General features: G+C 41.2%; 1 non-coding gene across 1 annotated transcript; it reads left to right on the forward strand.

The window, feature by feature from the left end:
• The first annotated feature begins 1,040 nt into the window (after positions 1 to 1,040).
• Trnal-caa lies at positions 1,041 to 1,109 on the forward strand. The gene has a single exon. It is a non-coding gene; the product is annotated as a tRNA-Leu (tRNA).
• The last annotated feature ends 24,980 nt before the right edge of the window (positions 1,110 to 26,089 follow it).

Genomic DNA, 26,089 nt, shown 5'->3' on the forward strand with positions numbered 1-26,089 from the left:
CCCTTCATCCTTCATTCCTACCCTCCCTCACCCTATGCCTCTTCCTATCATCCTCCATTCCCCTTTTTCTCCATCCTCTTTTTCTCACCCTCCATTTCTTCCCTTCCTATCTCTCTGTCTCTTCCTCTTCCCCTCTATATTCCTCTTCTTCTCACTCTCCACTCCTTCCCTCCTTCTTCCTATGCCTCTTCCTTCCACCTTCCATTCCTTTCGTCTCCATTCTCTTTTTCTCACTCTCCACTCCTTCCCTCCCTCTCTCCCTTTGCCTCTTCCTCCCACCTTCCAAACATGGCGGCCTTGCATGGGTAATTCTGTGCTTCCCATGTTAAGAAAAAAAGACCCATTGCAAGTCAGCAGGCGAGGTCAGCAAGCACAGGGTGAGTCAGGGGATGAGGCTGTGTGGCCACTCGGGAGGCATGCTCGAGGACAGCGGCTATACAGACACCTAATTCACATCCTCCACCACCACCACCACCACCACCACCACCACGACCACAGCCTCCACCACTAGTAACAATAATAATAACAACACTATTTTCATGGTCGTCATAATAGGATTTTTTTTTTCTCTGTCTCTGTCTCTCTTTTTCTGTCTCTCTCTCTCTCTCTCTCTCTCTCTCTCTCTCTCTCTCTCTCTCTCTCTCTCTCTCTCTCTCTCTCTCTCAGCCACTTTTTCATACAGGATCGTTATCAACATTACTAACATTAACTCTCCAAATTTTTATAATATTTTTTTTTTTTCCTTTTGGGTTTAGCAATTCGGTTATTCTTTTCTGACAGTTTTCCTTTGTCGCCTCAGCCCAGTACCTCTATGATATATATAAAATCAAATGATCTTTATTATCCACTACCTTCTATATTTCATCTTGTGCTTGTAATGGTGCCGCCGTATTCTGAAACACTTGTGTCTCCCATCAGAATTGTTTTCAAAGGCCTTAGAGATGACAAATCAAGTTCTCCTCATGGGTATATTTTTTAATGATGATGCAGAATACTTACTGAACTATCACTGGAATCACACACACACACACACACACACAGCGTAGTGTAGTGGTTAGCACGCTCGACTCAAAATCGAGAGGGCCGGGTTCGAGTCCCGGTAAGCGGCGAGGCAAATGGGCAAGCCTCTTAATGTGTGGCCCCTGTTCACCTAGCAGTAAATAGATACGGGTTGTAACTCGAGGGGTTGTGGCCTCGCTTTCCCGGTGTGTGTTGTGTGTTGATGTAGTCTCAGTCTTACCCGAAGATCAGTCTATGAGCTCTGAGCTCGCTCCGTAATGGGGAAGACTGGCTGGGCAGGCGACCGAGGTGAATTACACACACACACACACACACAAACCCTTCCAATACAGCCATTCGAATGGAGGCTAGAGAAAACGCTGAAATCTTTGACGAATGTGAGCCTAAGTAGTTTCAACAGATATTCTTCTTAAATCAATAGATCTCTTCGTGTCTGTTGTTTATTTATATTCTGTCTCCATCCTCCCCCTTCTCATCTTCCTCCTCATCTAGAACCTGTTTGCTGCATTGGCCACGGTCAGCAGCAAGTGAAAGGTAACTAAAGGCAGCAGATGACACTACGAAGATACAAACTCCCTCCTCCATTACTCCAAGGAAAACGGTCGGCAAGGACTAAGATAATTGGCCGCTACAAACTTTGCTAATGACGGGGGTTTATCAGGAGGCGAGTCACGAATCACTAATGTCTAACAACTAGTTAAAGACCAACAGGCTATTTGTCAATATGCCGCCAAGGACCATAACACCAACTCTCACCTCGCGTCCAGCTAGTCCACGGGAAGGTCGGGGAAGTGAAGTGCTCGGATAGTCTATGGAAGCCCAGAAAGTTAGACACGTGGCAGTCAGAGGTGGCCAGTCAGAAATAAACAGTAGAGATGTGAACATTTACTCCTATATAGACATCATAAGCACTATCCAGGAAAAAGAACATAAAATAATGCCATTCTTAATTCAGTTCTTAGTTAACCTACAATCATTGAGTAGAGACGCTCGGACAGGCTTAAGGAGCCCCCCCAAACAGCCACTGGCAGGAACAGACAGCCACAAACAGCTTACGTCGCCATAGACAAGAAACTTTCGTTCACACAACCCTGACCTCACAACGCTGACAGTCTCAAAAGAACTGAAAATAGAGTTAAGTTCAAACCTCGCCACTCATGCAATAAAATCCTAAATCATTTCCAAGAGGGGGATCAGCGCGGCACCACAGGCAGCTCTTCCTCCTCCTCGGTTTATAAGCAGAACCTTCAGGCTTAGCGCCGCTCTCGCATAAGGAAGCGGAAGGAAAGACTGAAATGGATGTGCGAGGAAACACGATCTGCACTTTAATATTTCTCTCCCACTCTCTTAATCTGCTTTTCTCATCTTTCCTCGCTCTTAACTTGCGCTCCGACTAAAGCACTCACTTCCTCCCTCTCCTTCCTCTTGCTGCTGCTTCTTCCTTCACTGCATAGTATTTCCATTTATTTCAAGAACACGACAACAACGACGATCAAAAAATATATGTAGTAAATAAAAAAAACCTTCTTGACCTTTGGCAATTACGAGGAGAGAGAGAGAGAGAGAGAGAGAGAGAGAGAGAGAGAGAGAGAGAGAGAGAGAGAGAGAGAGAGAGAGAGAGAGAGACAGAAAGACAGACAGACACACACACACACAGACAGACAAGGAAACACTCAGACAAACAGAAAGAGAAAGCAACAACAACAACAACAACAATTACAACAACAGATAAATGAATAAATCAAGACATGCAAAGAAAGAGAGAGGGAGGGAGGGAGGGAGGGAGTGGGGAGGGAGTGGGGAGGGGAGATGAGGGACGATGAGGAGGTGCAGTTTACACACTTCCTGGTTTGCATTGACATCAGATCAATTCCTGGATTTCACCTGAGCCGACGTGTCTACATAGCTCATTGCCCAGGCGGCGGGAGGAGGCAGCCTGCACGTCCCTACCAGCTGCATGTCTCCTTCCCTTCCGCTCTTCCCTCTCCCTTTCTCCCTCCGCAGCGGTGCATTGCGTAAGGCACCATCAGATTCTATTGTCCAGGTACTCCACCCTCAAGGTCAGGGCGTGCGTAACTAAGGCTACACTCCACGCCGACACCCTCCCATGCAGCGGGGAGTGTGTGTGTGTTTTAATCATACCTCCTTGATGCTGCCCTCTCTCTCTCTCTCTCTCTCTCTCTCTCTCTCTCTCTCTCTCTTGGTCCTCCGAACTAATAGAAGACTGTGAAACTGATCCATTATCGTCAACATAGAGGAACATAGGGAGAAGACTCAGCGTACTGTTTCTTAGGTAATACGTCTGCCAAGGATGGGCGAGTCCTGTGGGTCAGCCAGTCCGCCACCTCCTCGTCGCCGTGTAAGGAGGATTTGCCGTGTTACAAAGGACTCCCGGCGCTCCTTCACATAAAAGCCCGCCAGTTTGTGGCTGTTTTCCTTTGTTTTCTTTTTTTTATGCAAGAGGAAAGATAGTAAAGGGAAACATACAATAACAATAATAAAAATAAAAGCCCTGGAAATTGTTGTTGCTATAGACTAAACGCATTCATTGACATTTATTTGAGATTTGTAATGGTAGTTTCTCTCTCTCTCTCTCTCTCTCTCTCTCTCTCTCTCTCTCTCTCTTCCAGACAGCCTCTTATAAGCAACACCTTTTAAGAACCACTCCATAAATACACGCAGTTCTGTTCCATTACTATTTCCCTTCATTACCTTTGTGAATAAACACTCACAGGGTGATGGTGAGGCCAGGGCATGGATAATAGATAAGTCCATTACACCTCGTTAAAAATCCACTGGGCTACGAGTAACTGTGTATACATTTCCTGGACGCTGGCCGGGGTGAGTCAAAAGGCATCTCTCTCTCTCTCTCTCTCTCTCTCTCTCTCTTGGTTTGCTTTGCAGGTGGAAGAATGAATGTTTAAAGTCCGGCATAGTATTTTTTCTTCTTTCCCTCTGTCACATGATGTCGGGAATTGAGTATATAGTTTTATGTTAATGCTTGTTGTTCTCTCTCTCTCTCTCTCTCTCTCTCTCTCTCTCTCTCTCTCTCTCTCTCTCTCTCTCTCTCTCTCTCTCTCTCTCTCTCTCTCTCTCTCTCTCTCTCTCTCTCTCTCTTTATCTATCTATCTATCGATCTATCTATCTATCTGTCTGTCCATCTATCTATCCATTTATCTGTCTATCTATCTATCTATCTATCTATCTATTTATCTATCCATCTATTTGTCTATCTATCTATCTACCTATCTATCTATTTATCCATCTGTCTGTCTATCTATCTATCTATCTATCTTTCCATCTCTCTATCTATCTATCTGCCTATCTATCTATCTCTCTATCTATCAATCTATTCATCTATTACTCCCTCTCCCCTTTTCACACACACACACACATTGGACCATCGCAAACATGTCATCACCACACCACTAATATATTTGCACTTTAAGTATGCATATGATAATTTTCTTCGCGTCACGCACACTGCAAATATGTACGTGCTTGAAACAATACATGACGTAGCAAGCCCCGCCGGATAACATGAGCTTGTACAGGTGGCTAATGACTCTGCCTCCCGGATACCTGGCGACTGAGAGGGACAGGTAGAAAAATGCGTATAAAGAAAAAAACTAAGGTCAACTTGTTAATATGATCATGGGTAGAGAAAACGATTAAAAAAAAGTAATGGGTTATGTCGACACGTAATGACAGGTAGGATGACGAATGGAAAATGCGTGTAAAGCAACTGAGCTCAACCTGTAAATATAATCACTGGTAGGAAAAAATGTTTAGAGGACACTTTAGCATTTTTGTTTTCCTTATGTCCTAGCCTATAGCGCCTGTAGGTAATTTGAAGAGTATTTGATAGCGCTGTTAAGTTTCAAATTAGTGCTGCAGGCAATTCTATTTACAGTGGCACCCGTATTAGGGCCCATATCACCATCCAAGTGCATCTTTAGCGTAACCACCGAGAACCTTGGTATCATGGTGACAGGCAGGTAACTTTAAACCACTCAACAAATGGCAAAGTACCAAGGCGATATGTGGTGGGATTCAAACCTACGTGTGGACGACTGCCTGATCCCACGCTCACCACCTTATCCACTACGCCACCGCCTCCCTAAAGTTAATTCTGCTTATAGTATGATAGATAGAAAAATGGGCATAGAGAACCTGGTGTCATCTTTCAATAAGACGATAGATGTAAAGTACTTAGAAAAAAGAAATATGTCAACTTGTAAATAGAATGACAAACAGGCAAATAAAATCAAGACACCCAGGTCGACTGGTGAACAGGAAGAGAGGTAAGGTAGAAAAGGGCGTATAGAAAGACAAAGAGAGAGAGAGAGAGAGAGAGAGAGAGAGAGAGAGAGAGAGAGAGAGAGAGAGAGAGAGAGAGAGAGAGAGAGGTCAAGTTACAAATAATGGCTGTGTAATTTGAACCGAGTGTAATCTTAAAACAGAACAACCAACCCCCTCCTGCCCCCTCCCCATACAAACACCCTACACCCTCCCACCCAAGCAGTAGACACGCCACCGCCACCTCACCCAACGCATTCCACCCGGCACACATTTCCTGCCTTGTCATTTACACGCTGCGCATTCTATCTTTATTTCCTCATCAATATTCATAGAAGGACAAAAGAAAAAAAAATAACCTGCCTTGAGACCTGAACGACCATTAAAACTACTTATTATCTAGATGTTTTTCTCCGTTACTAATATAGCTGAAGGATAAATGCTAACTAAACGACAGGTAAGGGTCACTGTTTTTCTTTTCCTACTCGTGTCATTATTCTCGAGGCAAACTGGACGCCTGGACGACACAGGAAGGCACGGGAAGACACCACTCCAAGCAACGCACAATTTCTTACAACTATGAAGAAAAAGACATTCGCCGCAGACCACTCGCACGGGGAATTAAAAACACAGAATTACCTTGGACGAGAGAGAGAGAGAGAGAGAGAGAGAGAGAGAACTTTTAGACAGCAACAAATGGACCAACAACCTCCCACCCACCCACCCACCTATACCCACACACACACACACACACACACACACACACACACTAATTCCTAATAAGACAACAAGTCAAAATGATGAAATTATACACAGACGAGGACATGAGTGTTGCTTTGAAGTGCAGTCAGAGAGGCAGAGATCTAGGCAGAGGCAGAGGCGGAGGAGGGTGGAGTGAACGAGGGAGTGGACAGAGGCAAAGGGGGATTAATACGATTTCCATTATGTATTCTAGAGATTGAGGCACGAGACCCTGTGGGGGTAAGCGCACAGGAGAGAGAGAGAGAGAGAGAGAGAGAGAGAGAGAGAGAGAGAGAGAGAGTGAGCGAGGAGAGGAGAGGAGCTAAGAGGGATGGAAATGGAAGGAGAAATGACAGAAATGAAGGACGAATGAACGACTGGAAGGAAGAATCGATGTATGAAGAGAGAGGTGAAGGAAGAGGGAAAGACAGAGAGAAAGGACTATATAGTAGGAAGGACACTGGTGGGACTATACAGAAAGAAGAAGGAAGACTATACAGAGAGGGAGGAATATACAGTAGGAAGGACACTGCTGGGAAGGATGAAAGGATTAAAAGGATTTCAAAGGATAACGAGCAGCAACACTCTTACGTCCCACCAAATCTGTTTAGTCCGCCCGACACTAACTACAAATAGAGAGAGAGAAAGAGAGAGAGAGAGAGAGAGAGAGAGAGAGAGAGAGAGAGAGAGAGAGAGAGAGAGAGAGAGGAGGTACATCCATAATGTCCTTCACACACACACACACACACACACACACACACACACACACACACACACACACACACACACACACACACACACACACGTAATCCGCATCTTTATTATTGAACTAAATCATTATTGAAAATTGAGTTTAAAAGTGTACACCACTGTCCATTACTCCATTAGAGCACAGAGGATTGGATGCAAGAGGCGCGTGTTTTTTTTTTCTTCTGTTATTCCTGCTAATAAATTATGATTCCAGACTTTGAAGGACATGATGGGATAGATACAGAGACAGACAACCAGAGAGAGAGAGAGAGAGAGAGAGAGAGAGAGAGAGAGAGAGAGAGAGAGAAAGAGAGGTTAAGGGGGATTGGAAGCGAGAAAAGTGAGGGCGACAAGGTTTCTTCCAATATTGAACAGACACTGAATGTAATGTTAGAATTGTGTGTGTGTGTGTGTGTGTGTGTGTGTGTGTGTGTGTGTGTGTGTGTGTGTGTGTGTGTGTGTGTGTGTGTGTGTGTGTGTGTGTGTGTGTGTGTGTGTGTGTTTAAGTGTATGGATTTTGATGATAGTTATAATGAAAGAAAATAAAGTAAAGCTGAAAAAGAACCTCCAACAAGAAGAAGAGAGAGAGAGAGAGAGAGAGAGAGAGAGAGAGAGAGAGAGAGAGAGAAAAAGTACAAAAGAAAAAATAAAAACTACAAACTAAAAGAATGAATTGCAACAACCATTCCAACATTCCACCAAACATCTCTATCTAAGAATCATAAAAGGCAAAGAAGAACCAAAAGAAAAAAAGAAATTAAGAAAGAACAATAGAATAAATCCCTCCTGAACCTCTTATAACTTTCAAGAAATGCAAAGGAATCACGTAAGTCAAATATTTCTCTTTCCCTCCTCACCAAAGTCCCAATGTCCCTAGGCGTTTGAATTCGTGAGCGCTTGGCAAACACTCCCACTTGGCGCCGCGTATCCAGCCAATCAATGCACGGAGAGGCTCGGAGCACAGGTTAAAACACACATGATTGGCTGGAGGGGACGGCTCTATTTCAGCCACCTGAATGTTGCACCAATGACGTCACAGCCAGTGCAGCCAATGACCAACCAGTACGTCTCATGTGCTGTCTTTGTAAATGATCTCATTTTATATTTAGCTGCTGTTGTCATTAACTTGGTGGTATTTTTAGAATCGGTACAATTTTCGAACATAATTAATCAACTACTTTTGCAGTAACTGTTTTTTTTTCAAAGAATTTCGGTATAAAACCAACTAAAAAATCAACCACGAGTTTTTTTTATTCCCCAAGAAAGTTAAAGAAATAAAGGATAGATGATGCGAGACTATATATAGAGCTGTTTCCGTTCTGGTTAAAACAAGATTATTGGCATCGTCCCCGAATTTTTGCAAGAAACATTTCCTCCACAGGGAGCGTGGCCTTCACTCGTGCTGTAGAGTTCTAAGTCTATTACGACCCATTGCTCCTCCTGGGCTCTGGAGGCTACTTAGGTCATTTGGACGGTGTTTTCAGTTTCAGTAACACCTCACACTAGGCGTAACTTGTGACGGCTCAACTTTCTAATTCGATATCTTTTCTTTGTCCTTTTTTGTAACAAAATTTAGAACCTCCATCCGCTGAGTGGTAGGGTGGCTGTCGTTGCTTAAACCACTTATTACTTGATATAGTTGTAAGAGACAGAATTAAAGATTTTTCTTACCTACATCATTGTATCACACTAAGTTACAACGGTACAGCTGTTAAAAAAAAAAAATTAGCAGGCATTTGCGTCACGCGAACACGCAAATCATTGACAGCCAGTCAGTTAAGTTGTTGCAAGAGCCAGGTGCCTGCTTCAGGTGGCTGGAGTACAGTGTGTGGGACTCCGTATACGTGATTACCTGCGCAACAGTGGCCTGAGGTGCTTTGCGTCAAGGATTTAAGGTTCACCTGCCGACCTTCCGCCTGTGTACAGATGTCTGGCACGTGTGAACACTCCTGCTTGATTGTCAGTCAACCGTACGCATCAGGACAAAAGAGGAGGCTAAACGATATTGCTGCTAAATTATTCATACCCTTATTGGCGTGGTGGTATCACACACTCACGCATACACACACACACACACACACACACACACACACACACACACACACACACACACACACACACACACACACACACACACACACACACACACACACACACATACACTTTTTTTTATTACTGAGAAGCTGAAATAAGTGATATTATCTACACTGCCACAAGTTCCAAGCCTTTCATTATACATAAAAAGAAGCAGTCCAAGTAATCAGACTCACCAGGAAGTGTTTGCTGATAAGAGTCGCTTAGAAAGGTAATGTAGAAAGGCTTTTTGGTGTTCTATATAGTGTGTTGTGAAAAGGCTGTTTGGTGACAATAATTTAAACTGGATATTCGTATTAAGTGTCAGTATTCAAATATATTGCTAAGGCTTATTTAGATGCTCATTTAAACTACCACAGGCAACAATTTGTCTTCTTCGAATGTTTTAATAGACAGTTAATGTAACAACAATACCTACACCGCTAATGGAACCATGTATGCATTGATCTACCTCCGATGCGAGACAGTGGTCACCGTTACGAAGTTATTTTCTACAATGGTAATTCAGATCCACAGAATATCCCTGAATCAATAGTTTTAAGTTGAAATATAATCAATATTCAGTTGCAAATATTCAGCTGTCATACTCCTTTCATCTGAGTCTGAGAAGGACGTGTTTAGAGGCTGTTGGGTCCGCCTATTTCAGAGCCTGTTTTGTAAAAGGTCGTTTAGAGAAGCCATTAAAGGCTATTTAGTAGGGCCATTAACACTCCCTATAAAAAAAATGTTTAAGAGGGGTAGTTATTAGCAAGGGAAAAAACCCTGGCAGTGGTTAACATTAAACGCATTATCAGGAAAAGGCTCCCTGCTACAGGCTATTATCATAACCTATTTGCACGACACAACATGGAAGATAATCACGTGTACAGAAGCAATTTTAGGAGGAATTTACAAAACATTATGATAAACACTACATTATATTTCAAGAACAGTCACTTCATTTCCAGACTTACACAAAGGAAACTTCAAGACAATGATGTATACACAACAAATCATTAATCTCCGCCTCTTACAACTACATTACTCTTGTACAGACTTGGGGAAGAGTGCCTATAAGAATCGTATTAAATAAGAAGAGTAGATGTCGTGATGTTGTTTATCCACTTCAGTACCATGACGCGTTTCCATATCTATTCTGCTTTCTAGTTGGCGATTTTATACAGCTTTAGAAACGTATGTGGTAATTGAAATAGTGAAGACTCTGGCCATTAATCTTCTGACCTCCATAGACCCTTCGTGATGTAAATAAAACTGTCTAATCACACCCAAAACTCAAAAATGTGCCCCAGTATTGAAGAGGTTAATGATGACAGTATCTAATGAACTGCCTAAACTCACAGTAGGAGAAAAGAAAGAAACAAGGAAGAAAAGAAGGAGGAAAAAAGTCACAAACCCATAATATTCCTCCCACACGTCCTTGTCTTGGCCATTAAACACGCGCATATAAAGGCAAAGAAGCTCAACATGTCCTCTGTAACCCCCATCACCACCACCACCACCACCACGACCATCACCACCACCACCACCACTACCACCACAACCACCACTGTAACCACCATCACTACCACCACAGTCACAGCGCTTCCTCCTCTGCATCAGTATATTAGACCTGACTAGTCGCATCTTCCTTCCCTTCCCTTCAAACGGTGACGGGTGACGAGAAAGTAATTCCAGACTTTGGGAAATGAGATTGCAGGGGATGGATAGATGGATGGGTAGATAAGGAAGATCAGAGTTATGGAGTGGAATAGGATAGAGGGCAGAGACGAAGATGAGGACGAGGAGGAGGAGGAGGAGGAGGAGGAAGAGGAAGACATTGAGTTATTGATCCCTATGAGGTTGTTCTTCATCAACTACATCATGTAATATATGGTGAAGTAAGACGCAGGAGACTAGGAGGAGGAGGAGGAGGAGGAGGAGGAGGAGGAGGAGGAGGAGGAGAAGGAAGAGGAGAAGGAGGAGGAAGGGGAGGAAAGTCTAAGAAAAAGAACATATGGGGCTTCAAAGGAACACTGGAAAAGACAAAGAGAGAGAGAGATGCAGGACGAAAATAAAGTCTTTTTTACCAAGAATATGTGAGAAAGGCGGTAGAATGGAGAGAGAGAGAGAGAGAGAGAGAGAGAGAGAGAGAGAGAGAGAGAGAGAGAGAGAGAGAGAGAGAGAGAGAGAGAGAGAGGCGAGGGTGACAGGAAAAATTATAAGACCTCTTGGTGTTAATCTTAGTACTTCGACTCAATCCAAAACAAACTGAAGTAAAAAAGGGAGACAAAAATATGGAAAGGTAAGTTTGTGAGCGATATTTGAGTTCTTGGAAAGGGAATTACATGATAAGCAGAGCAGCGTGGCCAATCAGTCACCCAATCAATCAGTCAGTCAGTCAGTCAGTCAGTCAGTCAGTCAGAGGCTCAACCCGCTAATCCTTTAATCCATCACTTGCACTGGCGCCCATGAAACTAATCGTTCTGACCCCACACCCTAGCCACTCTGTCACTAAGAATGTGTGTGTGTGTGTGTGTGTGTGTGTGTGTGTGTGTGTGTGTGTGTGTGTGTGTGTGTGGTTATGTGTGTGCCTAATTTTTTTTCCTTTAAGTAGTGAAGAGGGCCAGCCAAGGGCAAAAAAAAAAAAAAAAAGAAAGGATTAAAGAAAAAGGCCCACTTGAGTGCTGGCTTTCCAAAATGTCAGTCAGTCAGTCAGTCAGGAAGTCAAGAGATCTATCAGTAAACCAGTCAATCAGTCTCTCAGTCAGTCAGTCAAGTATTCAAGTCGGTAACTGTGAGCTGTGAACCTTTTGATAGTCACACTTCATTCAGTCTTCGCCTCACACACACACACACACACACACACACACACACACACACACACACACACACGTCATCGAGGCTTCTGCTGTGCGTGTATTTCAGTCTCGCTCGAAAACACACGTGGCCACATCAAAGAGGAAACTAATTAAAGACTCACTTTTTAATTAGAGCGAGAGAAAGAATTAATTTCGGATAATTTTCACTGATGTCCTTAAATTCTTTTCTCTAATTTCTTTGAGACTTCACACGAGTAAGCACCGGCAGATGAGAGGAGTCTTTACCCGAGTACCGTGGAGAGAGAGAGAGAGAGAGAGAGAGAGAGAGAGAGAGAGAGAGAGAGAGAGAGAGACCACCATGAACTTTAAACTCCTTATGTAGAGGAGTGGCTATCTGGGTGGCCAAACACACACACACACACACACACACACACACACACACACACACTATTTTTCATCCCCCGGAGTGAATACAAAGAAAGGAACAAGAATAGAAGTAACAGCTTTTCTCCTTCCCTTTCTCTCTCTCTAGCTACAAAAAAAAAAGGAAAGAAAAAAATATCTCTCAAAACAAACTATTTTTCGTCACCCACCCATCCGTCCTGGAGGAAAAAGTAAGCAAGAACAGAAATAACGCCCTTTCTCGTCTTTGGGGAGCAGAAATACACCTGGGGTCGCCATTCACTTGCTTCTGTGTCCCTTTGTAGAAAAGAACCACACGCAGAAGTCAGCAGAAGTCAGCCGAGTGTTCGATGCCACTACAAGAGATGAGTACATTATAGTCGCCTGTTTCGTTGGCCATCCTCTCCAGTTCTTCATGTATCTATTCAGCATTTCTTCGCCTTACTTTATTTACGGTTCATTTTTATTTTTATCGTCAATTATTTCGTACATGCTTTGTGTATGAATTATGAGAGAGCCAATGATGTTTGTTTTTATGAGAATGTAGAGAGAGAGAGAGAGAGAGAGAGAGAGAGAGAGAGAGAGAGAGAGAGAGAGAGAGAGAGAGAGAATCCTTGCTTTTAATTTTCAGACTTCTTTGAAACATTGTATCAGTTAATCAGTTCTCTTGAATTATTTATCTAATCTATTTTCAGGCTTTCACTTCTTCTCCCTCCCTCTTCCTCTTCTCTCTCTCTCTCTCTCTCTCTCTGGAGTGTTTGCTTCATCCGTATGTTTCCATTCTTAGAGTTGTGAGAATACTCCGGAGGGGAATAAAGAAGGATTTCAGGGAAGACCTCCTCGCTGCGTGTTAGTTCCTGAAATAAACTGAGGCGTGTTCCAGTGTAACGACGACAACAACAACGACAACGACTCAATGATATACACACACACTCACATAGAATGCAGGAAGGCAACAAAGCATGACCCTTCTACTTTCTCCTGCTGCTCCTCCTCCTCCTCCTCCTCCTCGTCCTCCTTCTCCCACTGCGATGCAACAACTTCTAGAGGTCTGCCCATATTTATTTGACCTTCACCTTCCCTTCATCTCCAAAGCCTTCCTACTGTCCTACCTTCCTCATACCTTATCCTCTTCTCTCCTCCTCCTCCTCCTCCTCCTCCTTCACTTTCCCTTCCTCTTCTAAGCTTTTGTACTCTGCTACCTTCCTAAAACCTTATTCTTTTCTTTCCCTTTTATTTTTTTTATTTTGTATTGACCGATTTTTCACCTTTTTTTGTTCTCATTCTTCTTATTTTTTCTTTGTCTTTAATTTCCAATGTTTTTTTTTATAGCTTCAGTGATTTATTTCCTTTAGTGATTCTGTTGGTGATGAAGCTTTTTTTTTTGGAGTATTTTCTTATGTTAGTTTCTCTCTCTCTCTCTCTCTCTCTCTCTCTCTCTCTCTCTCTCTCTCTCTCTCTCTCTCTCTCTCTCTCTTCTGTACTTCACCTCCACTACTTTAAAGACTTTATTTCAAATTACACGATTTTTTGTAAGGTGTTTTTTTTTTTATGGTTGCAGAGACAGAGTGACAAGATTTCTGCATTATGAACTGAAGAAACACTTGTAAATCCTGCTAATCATCTCTGTGTCCTTTGAAAATAATCGTGGTGAGAGAGCAAAGCGTTTCTGAATATAGGTCTCACTCTCTCTCTCTCTCTCTCTCTCTCTCTCTCTCTCTCTCTCTCTCTCTCTCTCTCTCTCTCTCTTACCCGCAAAGCAAATATGGAGATACGAAGGAAAGCAGAGTGTGTATTTTTCCAAAGGGGCAATTTGTTTCTGAAAAAGAGGAGAAAGACGAGGAGGAAAAATAGGAAAAGAAAGATGAGGAAGATGGCAAAGAGGAGGAGGAGGAGGAGGAGGAGGAGGAGGAGGAGGAGTAAGGAGGAGAAAGTATCAGTGGAGATGATATTGAAGGAGAGATAAGTGCGAAATGGAGAGGAGAACAAGAACGAGAAGAAAAGAGAACAAGGTACAAAGGAGAAACAAGAAATTAAAACAAAGAATGATATATAGAAAAAAAAATAAGAGAAAAGCAAATGACAGGATGAAAAAAAAAAAAACATGTGAGAGGAGAGGAGTAAAAAGAGGAAGAGGGGTAGGAAGAAGAAAAAAAAAGAGAAAATGATAGTGGACGTGAAAGAAAAAGAAGAGATCAGAAGAAGAAAGATGAAATAAAAGGAGAATAAATGTGCGACGAAGAAGGAGAGGCTGAAGGAGGAGGAGGAGGAGGAGGAGGAGGAAAGAGGATTAAATACATATAAAGAAAAATGGGAGGATTGAGTTAAATGATGAAAAAAGGAGGAGGAAGAAGAAGAAGAAGAAGAGGAAGAGGAAGAGGAGGAGGAAGAAATGACGGCAATAAAGAAGAAATGAAATATAAAAAAGATGAGAAAGAAAAGACAGAAGATGAAAGAGAAGGAGGAAGAATACCGGAGGAGGAGGAGGAAGACGAGGAGAAAGAGGAGAAGGAAGTGACGGCGATAAAGAAGAAAAATAACAGAAAGAGGAAGAGGAAGAGACACAGAAGATGAAAGAGAGGGAGGAAGAAATACCAGTGTGGACGAGAAGAAAAGGAAATACTACGAAGGAATAATTTTGAACAAGGAAATAAAAGAAAAAAAAGAATAAAGAAAAGAAAAGTAAATGGGGAAATGAACAGCAACAAGAAAAAAAGGAGAATGGAAAAGAAAACGAATATGAAAAATACAAGACAATAGAAAACGATGAAGAAAACGAGAATAGGGAAGGAAAAGTGTAGAAGAGAGATGAAGATACAGGAAACTTCAAAAAAAAAAAAAAAAAATTCAGACAACTAAGAGAAATAGTAAAGAATAAGAAAAAAGAGAAAAAATAGAAAACAAGGAAAGAGAAGAAGACCACAAATAAAACCACTACGAATAATTGATAAAAAAAAGAGTAAAATATGAAGAAAATACAGGAAACAACAGGAAAAATTCAAATAACTAAGAGAAACAGGAAAGAATAAGGAAAAAAAGAGAAAAAAAATAGAAAACAAGGGAAGAGAAGGAGCCCACAAAGACGCAACAACAAAACCTCTACGAATTATGAAAAAAAAGGCGGTAAAAAAATGAAGAAAACACAGGAAACAACGAAAAAGTTCAAATAACTATGAAAAACAGTCAGGGATATGAAAAAGAGACAAAAAAAAAAAAAAACTGAAAAAAGAAAGGAAGAGAAGACCGCAAAGACGCAACAACAAAACCACTACGAATAATGAAAAAAAGGGAGACAAAATATATGAAGTTAAGCTCCTTCACTTCCCTTCCTTTATGACATTCACATCTCATTCTTTTCTCAATTCTGCACGTCCTGTTTCTGTAAGCGTCAGGTTTTGGCTTTTTCATAATATGTGCCTGATGCCCTAACCTTGTTTACTCTGCGTCTCTCACTAAGTGTTTATGTGTTTCTGAGATGAAAATGGAAGAAAAAAACACAAAGACACGATAAAAACAAGAAGAAATAAAAAAGGAAGAATGTGAAAAGTTCTTAAAAGTTCTTAAAAAAAGCAGTAGGTAAAATGTCACCTTTTGTTATAGATGCCTTTATAATATCGAGAAGTGAGGAAGTTGTATCAGCCGCGCAGTTAAATAGACTTACAGTTGATCAATAGATACTGTTACTAGATACTGCTAATGCCCAAAAAGAATAAGGAGAAGGAAGAAATGGAGAAGAATGAGTAGGAAGAGAAGAAGAGAAGAACAAGAAGGAGAAAAGGAGAAAAGAAGAAAAAAGGAAAAAAAGTGTCAAGACATGCAAATAGGAAAGGAAGAATAGGAAAACCACAACAAAAACAACAACAACGACAAAGAAAGAGGAAGAAGAGAAGAGAAGAGAAAGAAAAAATATGTAGCAGGTGTTGATGGAAAAACAGGATATGTGCTTGTGTTTGTGAAAAGAAAGTAGAAGAAAAAAACACAAGATGACAAAAATAATAAGAAGAGAAAGAGAAAAGAGTAGGAATATGAAAAAAAAGAAAAAGATAAAGCAGACATTGATGGAAGAATAAGATATGTGTTTGTGTTTGTGAAAAGAGAGTAGAAAAAAATACACAAGAAGATGAATAAAAGCAAAAAAAGGAAGAAAAAAAGAAAAAAAGAGTAGGAATGTGAAAAAAGAAGGAGCAGACGTTGATGGAAAAATAGGATACAGAGATTGAAGGAAAGAAGGAGAGGAAGGATGCATAATAAGGAGGCCAACCCAATGATACCTTAATTTTCCTCGACCACCGCCGCGAGAAGCAGAAGTGAAACTCAAAATGGTGTCAATATCAAATTTGCAATCCTCGATGACTATATTCTCTCTCTCTCTCTCTCTCTCTCTCTCTCTCTCTCTCTCTCTCTCTCTCATGAATATATTTTGGATTAAATTACCGATATGAGAGAGAGAGAGAGAGAGAATGTGACGATGATAATAATAGTGGTGGTGGTAGTGGTGGTGGTGTTTGTGGTGGTGACAGTAATGGTAATGAAGGTGCTTGCAAAATGTGGTTTGTTAAGTTTTTGTCACTGGCTTGGTGGTGAAAGGATGGTGTTGTGCTTGGTGTTGTGCCTATATAGCGCCCAAGGTTGTGGTGGTGGTTGTGGTGGTGGTGGTGGTGATGGTGGTGGTGGTGCTGATATAACTGTGTTCGTATGTGGTGTGTGTTGGAGGAAGTAGTGAGGAAGAGTGGTGTGGTGTGGTGTGGTGTGGTGTGGTGTGGTGTGGTGTGGTGTGGTGTGGTGTGGTGTGATGTGGTGGTATGGTATGGTATGGTATTGTGTGGTGTGGCGTTCTGCAGTTACCAGTGGTGTGTAGTGATAAAGAGGGGTGTGTTGTGGTGTAGTGTGGCATTGTACAGTTAATGGAGTGGTGTGGTGTGGTGTGGTGTGGTGTATAGTGATGAGGAGTATGTTGTGTTGTGGTGTGGCGTGGCAGAGTTATTGGTAGTGTGGTGTGGTGTGGTGTGGTGTGGTGTTGTGTAGTGTGGTGTGGTGGTATGGAAGGGCTGGTCGTGGCTGCGTTACGAGAAAATCCATAACTTAGGCATTTAAGTAAAGTCAATATTGAAACAGGAGATGGATGAAGAGGAAGAGGAGGAGGAAGAGGAGAAGGAGGGTGAAGAGGAGGAGGAGGAGGATGAAGAGGAGGAGGAAGACGAACATAAAGAATCACAAAGGAACACAAAGAAAGACCAAAGAGAGAGAGAGAGAGAGAGAGAGAGAGAGAAAGAGAGAGAGAGAGAGAGAGAAAGAAAGAAAGAAAGAAAAAGAAAGAAAGAAAGAAAGAAAGAAGAATGAAAGAAAATATGCTTGTGATAAACTACACTATTCAATTTACAGAAAAAGAGAAAAAAAATACGAGGAAGAAACAGAAGAGGAGACAGAGAACAAGGAGGACGAAGATGTGGAGGAGAAGGAGGAGAAGTATGAGGCAGATGAAGAAGACGAGGAAGAGAAGAAGACGCAAAAGGAGGAGCAGGCGGAGGTACAGGAGAAGAAGGGCGACGTAAAAGCTGTAAGGGGAGGAAGATCAGGTGACACAAGGCATTCAGAATGACTAAGAGGTGTCCTGCATACTGTTGAAGAGCTCTTGTCCACGTGTGATACTTTTGCACCAGAGAGACACTGACACATATGGAAAGAATGACAGGTAGATAGCAGGTAGATAGATACATGTAGAATTGTAGATAGATAGAGTTAACCGCCTCAGTACCATGACATGTTTTCATATTCATTCTGGTTGCTATTTGGTGTTTTTACGCAGCTTCAGAAACTTATGTGAGGGGTTAGAATAGTGAAGACTAGCCATTACTCTTCTGACCTCCATAAACCCTTCCTAATGTAAATAAAATCGTCTAATTGCACACAAAACTCATGCTCATGCGTTCTAGTATTGAAGGGGATTAAACTGTTCAGAATGGTAACAGAAAGCCGCCGTGGTACAGTGAAATCATGCGTGCTTTGGGGTCCGAGGGGTCTCCAAGCACACGGGTTCGCATCCTGTCCACGGTACGAGTGTAGGTTGGGCTTCCTCGTGGCAATGGGTGAACTTTGAGATAGGTGGTACCATGGTACAATAACGAGACAGGTAGACGCACGAGAGTCTTGAACTCACAGCCCTACTGGTAAGTCTTCTGAAACGCTGTTTCTGTGACGTCATCCACTCGCCTAGCCAGCTCTGATCGCGATAGTCTGCTACTCAATAAATCATGAATAATTAATATAAAACTTTTTTCTTTTCATGATCCATTAGTTATGCAGTCGAAAATTAAATATGATACACATTAGTGATTGAATGTTGATGATATTTCATAGCGAGAGACAAGATATTGTACGGATAAAGACATGTCAGATAGCCTAGTAAATGTGGCTCAAAAACATTGTTAGTGGATTTTTCAAGCCATATACATTATGCATAATTGCATAATGCACATTGATTTCCTCTGATCCTCTTCGCCTTCATGTACCTTCGTCGTCTTCCTCAGCACCTCACTGTTCTCTCTACATATAAAACTACAAGAGGCTAAAGGCTAATGCACGTATGAGTCTAAAGGCGATCCACACTATACAGGGACGGTCACGCTCTGTTTACGGTGCTGTCACATACTAAATGCATTTCAGTGGGGACCGTAAGCCATTGAAATGCATGTAATATGAATGGACCGTGAGTGCATACCGCTATTTAAACGTGGCAATCCATTCCTTTAGCTTGCATCGGCCCTAAACTATTCACACTTCATATAGGTACTTTATTCTTGAGTGTAAACCCATGGTACAATAACGAGAGACATCAAAAGTTATTGTACCATGGTACAGTCAGTAGCCTGTAAGGCTGGCATAGCCTGTAAATTATGGACTAGGTCTAGGCTACTAGTAGAACTAATTTCGTTCATTAGGCATAAGCAGATTATACAATTTCTAATTTGGAGTGTTGAAACTGATCAGATTTAGCCAGTAAATCTAAGTTTCCTTACCTGTATTTTCTGCAGAAAGGCCACTTCCATTATCGTGTCCACGAAATGGCAGATTTTGATCAGGGACTGCCTCAGTTTTAGATCCCTCCAACTCCTTGGAACTGGGGAACCCAATAACTCATATTTCAAATTGCGCTTAATTTGGGCGGAACTAAAATGTTGCTCACAAATCACGGCATTATTTACGTTTACTGTGTCAGCACGATAGCATTTTTGGAGCCACTGTCTTGCGATGGTCTTGTTCTTGGGGAATTTATAATATCTAAAATTACTAGACTTGGCAGGCGTGCATCCATACACTGCACAAGGTCAAGCTTTACCCATACTAACAATAAGAAATTAATATTAAGGCACATGAAACATACAATCCAAGATCAAATTCTGCCACACGTGTACACTCACTCGAAGATATGGAGTTGTTTACACGACCGGATGACGTCACTGAGTCAGCTGGTGGTTCCAATAATGTTCTCGTGCGTCTACCTATCAAAAGTTATTGTACCATGGGTGGTACCACAAAAAGTATCCCCATAAATTCCGGTGAAAAGCCCACATGGTATAAAAAAAGCCTCAATAATGTAAATAAATATCTAAATAAATAAATAGGTAAATAAAGGGAACAGATAAATATATATAAATCCACATAACAAGAATACATGAAGGAATATAGCACGTTTACAAGCACTTTAACACGTCAAGCTTAGGCTTTTTAGTATCTTATATAAAAATAAATGAAGTAAAATTGACAAAAAAGAAGATAAGAACTTATATGCAGGAATTCACAACACCAAAAGTCACGAACGAAATCTGTATAAGCATCGACTCGAAAGAAGAGAGATTTAAAAGCATATGCACTTACAATTCCCAGCCATTGTAACGTTTGGAAGCGGCTGGAAGAAGAAGAAGAAGAAGAAGAAGAAGAAGAAGAAGAAGAAGAAGAAGAAGAAGAAGAAGAAGAAGAAGAAGAAGAAGAAGAAGAAGAAGAAGAAGAAGAAGTAAAAGAAGAAAAAGAAGAAGAAAAAAGAAAAAAAGAAGAGAAGAAGAAGAAGAAGAAGAAGAAGAAGAAAGAAGAAGCTCAAAGTGGTTAGCAATCTGCGAAAAAAAAACATACCTCCCCAAAAAACAGTAAAATAACAACAGAAGGAAACAAGAGCTTCTAATTCCTACTAATGACCACCTTCAGGTATACCAATTTATCTGCACAATCAACCCGTCAGTCAATCAGTCAATCAGTCAATCAGTGGGTATGAATCCTGCCCACCATCTACTAGCCACACACGCAACACACGTCATCAACAGGCAGGTAAAACAGCAAAAATAAGAAACACAGCCACAGTACCTCCTCCACCCACAAAAAAAATAATGACCAGCTTTTAAACTTGAAGAACTTGACCTCAAAACCCCCTCGAAGGTACGCCTGGAGGGGAAGTGGAAGCGGCTGGGATTTGAGGACATACGGGAGAGAGAGAGAGAGAGAGAGAGAGAGAGAGAGAGAGAGAGAGAGAGAGAGAGAGAGAGAGAAGGGAGAAAGTGCTAATCATGGTGTGGAATTAAAGGGACGGGAGGTGAGGGAGGATACAGCCCGCTAGAATGTACATACGTAAGTGAGACTGTATGTATAAAGAAAGGACGTGGAACTAGAGAGACAAAAAAAAAAAAGGAAAAGAAAAATATACGAGAGAAGAGAGAGAAACTGAAGGATGTTTAACCCTTTCAATACTGGGACACAGTTTTACCTTGAGATTTGTGTATGATTAGACCAATTCATTGACATTAGGAAAGGATTGGGTGACGAGAGAGAGAGAGAGAGAGAGAGAGAGAGAGAGAGAGAGAGAGAGAGAGAGAGAGAGAGAGAGAGAGAGAGAGAGAGGTAATATGGTGTGTGAAAGTATCTTAATCATTTTCCAAACATGCAGAGGGTCACAGGGATGGTGTGTGGGTGTCGATTATGATAGGCATAGCGAACAACCTTGACCACACACCACTCCCTCCACCACCACCACCACCACCACCTCCCCAAGCACCGCCTTCGTCAGGGTGAGGACTGCGTAAGGTGATTCAGCCTTTTATGGGCATATGTTGAATGTATGTATGTTGAGGAAAAAAGAAATTAAATGTTGAAATGATGTGGAATGCCAGAAAAAAATCAAGGTTTGCAAGTGACAAGCGATAGATAAATGTGATTGTTGTTTTTGAGGGTTTTAGTGAAAAAGGAAAGGTGTTGAAGTCTAAGAGTAAGCCAGAATGGTGGTTATAGAAAATAGTGAGAGGAAACGTACGAGAAAAATAGAAAAAAAATATATAAAATGAAGGTGTTTTGCCTTGTGAAAATAATGAAATGAGGAAGAACTAAAAGAATACAAGGAAAGAGCAGGTATAAAAATATAAGGCAACCTCTTACGATTTAAAAGATAAAAAAAAAAACAATGCGAAAATATTATTGAAACACAAAATAAATTAAAAGAGAAATAGGGAAGAAAAAAGTTGGAAAAAATCTAATGAATAAAACTATAAATGAAAAAAAAAACACTACCTCACCTTAAACACATAATATATTAAAAAAGAGAGAGAGAGAGAGAGAGAGAGAGAGAGAGAGAGAGAGAGAGAAAACCAGATTGAATAGAAGTAAATGAATAAAACTATAAATAAGAAAAATACTACCTTATCCATATAGAATCAGGAGGTAAAATAGAGAGAATATATGGAAAGCAAAGTATAGACAATAAAAAAAGACATGATAACAAAATAATAATAAGTTAGATTTAAGAAACTAAACAAGAGAGAGAAAGCGATGACTCTCCAGAAACAAAGACAAATAAAGATAATTGTTGACGTGAAATAGCGAGAAAAAAGAAAGAAAAACTGAAAGAGGATGGAAGGAAGGAGTTAAGTGGACGAACCAACAGAGAAATGGTTACAAGGATTTTTTATGGCGAGGCAAACTGCTCCATGTCACCTGTGTCTCTATGGCAAACGTGGCGCCTCTACCTGTATGTCTGTATGTGTGTGTGTGTGTGTGTGTGTGTGTGTGTGTGTGTATTCCTGCCTACCTCTATGTCTATGAGTCTGTATTGCTGCCTGTGTATTTGTTTGTCTGTCTGTCTATTTGTATCTGTCTGTCTGTCTGTCTATCAACTTGTGTCCGTATTCTGTCTCTTTTGTGTTTGATTGTCTGTCTGTCTGTCTGTCTGTTTTTGCTTATCAGTAGTCTTCATGTCCTCCCCTCCTCTCTCTCTCTCTCTCTCTCTCTCTCTCTCTCTCTCTCTCTCTCTCTCTCTCTCTCTCTCTCTCTCTCTCTCTCTCTCTCTCTCTCTCTCTCTCTCTCTCTCTCACACACACACACACACACACACACACACACACACACACACACACACACACACACGCACACCACAGCTGTTCACGATGGCTTGGTGGCTGAGAACTGTGGCCAATATTAGGAGGAGAAATGATGAGGGAGAGGTTAAGGATGTAAGGGCGGGAAGGTCGGGAGGAGCGGGTGAATGGCCTTGCTATGGGGGGTGGAAGCTTAAGGCGAAGGAGGAAGAGGAATTCAAGAAACGTGTAAAACAGCCACGGGACATGTTCACTGGCGCATACATCTAATCACGCATCACGCATAACTCAAGTCAAGTCTTTACATGAATGGATATATGAAGTGAATGTTAGTTTGGTCCTTGGTAAAAATAAAATATGCTCAGGTTATTTACTCTCATCTAGCCACTAATGATGTTTCTGGAGTTTTATTAGTTTGTGTATTTAAGTGGAAATTGCCACACGTGACTCAGGTTTCCTCTAACAGCATCTCCTCCCCGGCTGAGAAAAATATGTACGGGTTATTTTCACCGGTGATAAAAAAAAACTAAATTAAAAACATGGATCATATATCTTTCAACTAATATAAGTCATGCCTAATAATACTGTACGTCTGACAAGCTTGTGCATTTTACCCAGAAAATATCAGATATTTTTAAACTTCTCTTAGCTTCATTTCTACCAGGCTGAGAATACATTTTTTTTATCTTATGGCGTAAAGCACCTGTAGGCATAATTGAAGAGTATATGTGGGAAGCGTATTTTAAGTTTCCGTCCATTAGTGGCGCAGGCAATTTTATTTATAGTGGTACCCATATTAGGGCCCATATCACCACCCAAGTACATCTTTGGCGTAACCACCTAGAACCTGGGTAATGGTGACATGCAGGTAACTTCAAACCACTCGATAGATGACATAGCTTCAAAGCGGTATGTGGTGGGATTCGAATCTACGCATGGACGTCTGCCCGATCCCATGCTCACCACCTTATCCACTACGCCACCGTCATATTCACCCGTGCTAACAATGTATATAACTAATGATGATTACCTGAACTTTTTACAACCTTGTCTATTTAAAAAGAAAATCATATGAAATTCTACACTTTCTCTAAGCACCAACCTTTTTTGAACCTGAGAAAAACAAACATATTCCTGTACTACTAAACACACATGTACCACACAAAGACCATTACACTGACGCTAATCACCTTTGCCAATACGTCTTGCTAGCTCATGTTCAACACAAACACTAGATAAATGCAAACAGTCTCAGAGCCCCAACAAGCTGAGCCTAAGAAAGTAAACACGAGTTATTCCTTCCGTGTTAAAAGTACATCAATCATTCACCTCCAGAGCGCCACTAATCATGTTTACCACCACGTCTCACTATCAACACGCCCCTTTAAAGACACACATTACATAACTCAAAATCTTACTGCATCAGCTTTTCCCGACACTCAGCTTTAACCCTTCAGTACCACGATGCAGTTTCACATCCATTCTGGTTACTATTTGGTGATCTGATACAGCTTCAGAAACTTGTGTGGGGGATTAAGATAGTGAAGTCTCTGGCCATTAATCTTCTGACCTCCATTGACGTTTTCCAATGCAAATAAAATCGCCTAATCATATCTCAAAACTTAAGGTAAAAATGCGTCTCAGTACTGAAGGAGTTAAGAGAAATTACATATGAGTTATTCCCATCTGTGCAGAGAGAGAGAGAGAGAGAGAGAGAGAGAGAGAGAGAGAGAGAGAGAGAGAGAGAGAGAGAGAGAGAGAGAGAGAGAGAGAGAGAGAGAGAGAGAGAGAGAGAGAGAGAGAGAGAGAGAGAGAGAGAGAGAGAGAGAGAGAGAGAGAGAGAGAGAGAGAGAGAGAGAGAGAGAGAGAGAGAGAGAGAGAGAGAGAGAGAGAGACCAAATAGCAATACACTTTTGAACCCTTACTAACTTAGCTGTAATAAACGATTCTGTAATCTAAAATAAGAACAGAACAAATAAAGACGAACAGAGAGAGAGAGAGAGAGAGAGAGAGAGAGAGAGAGAGAGAGAGAGAGAGAGAGAGAGAGAGAGAGTCACACCTCAATGCAATGATATTTACCAACCACTTCATATCATTATATAACACTTCCTCTGCTTTTTTTTTTCAACCATGGTCATCTTTTTTGTTACCACTGAGACCACTGTAATAAAGGGTTTAGATGAACACTATAAAAAAAAAAAAAGCTAATCAAAACTCCATCTTTCTTAAGCTACACAAACAAGCATTTTTTAGACATACGAAAAGAAAAGAGAGAAAAAGATATCAACTACAAGTGATATGTAAAAACAACAACAACACTAACCAGCACAGACTAACACGAAATAAACAGAAAAAAAAAAGATCAACTAGCAATGAAATAAGTCAATTAAGACACAAACCATTACTACACAACACATAACAGCCTTACACCATCAACGCTTCCAGCAAAACACTACAAAAATATCAGCAAAAACTCAGAAACACGTCAATAGCCAGACATGCTCTATACAAACGCAACATGGGCCACGGGACACGCTTAGGGCATTAATCACCGACGTACTTAATAATCCCAACCCATAAACAGAGGACTGGGGAGGCCGTGAGCACCCAATACGGAACACGAGGCTAACTCTAAAGACCTTGCCGGAGAGAGAGAGAGAGAGAGAGAGAGAGAGAGAGAGAGAGAGAGAGGTGGGAGGAAGCTGAGGGAAGGTGATCATGAGTGGAGGGGTGAAGAAAATATGAGAAAAGGAAGAGCGATGGAAGATGAGAAGGAAGGAAAAAGTAATATCAAAATAGTAAATGGAACAAAGGAGGGAAGAAGGAATGGACGGAAAAGATGGAGAGAGGAGGAAGAGGAGAAAGAGGAGAAGAGAGGAAAGATGAAGATAAGGTACAAATGAAAGAAGAAAAAAGAGGAGAAATAGTAAAATGAGAACAAGGATAAAAAAAGAAAGAAAAAAGAAAATCAACTTTATAAAGACGAAAAAAAAAACGAGAAAGATACGATAAAATAAAGACAGAAAACTTGACATAGGAGAAGAAAAGAGGATGAAACAAAAAAGCAGAAAAAAAAGATACAGGACGAAAAAACTTAGGTGATGTTTCAGGAATATAGAAAAAAATAGAAGGAAGAAAAAAATAATGGGGGAAGAGAGAGGCAAGAAGCAAGGAAGGGAAAGGAGGGTGAGAGGAAGTAAATAAGGGCTAAAATATTAAATAAGAACCTTTCGAGGGACACCAGCAGCAGTCTCGCACTATATTGAAAATCTTACGTCGTGGGGCAGGGAGTGATAGGAGGAAAAATTGATGGAAAGGAGTGAGGGACGAGAAGGAAGGAAAGAAGGTAAGAAGGCAGGGAGGAGGGGAGGATGGAAGGTGGTAAAAATAGTCCATTTATGAAGGGATGGCCAAATGAGCGTGAAGGATAGAAGGAAATAAAAAGGAAGAAAAAAAAAGGGAAAGTGTAAGACGGTGATGATGAAAAAAAATAATGTGTTATGAAGAAATAAATGAAGTGTAAACGAAGATAATAATAATAACAAGAGGAGGAAGGCAAAGAAATGAGAAATGAAAATAAAGAATGAAGGAAGGAAGGAAGGAAGGAGGTGAGAAAGGAAGGGAAATGAGAAG

The sequence above is a fragment of the Portunus trituberculatus genome, chromosome 42 (assembly GCF_017591435.1).
Source record: "Portunus trituberculatus isolate SZX2019 chromosome 42, ASM1759143v1, whole genome shotgun sequence".
NCBI classification, from domain to species: Eukaryota; Metazoa; Arthropoda; class Malacostraca; order Decapoda; family Portunidae; genus Portunus; species Portunus trituberculatus.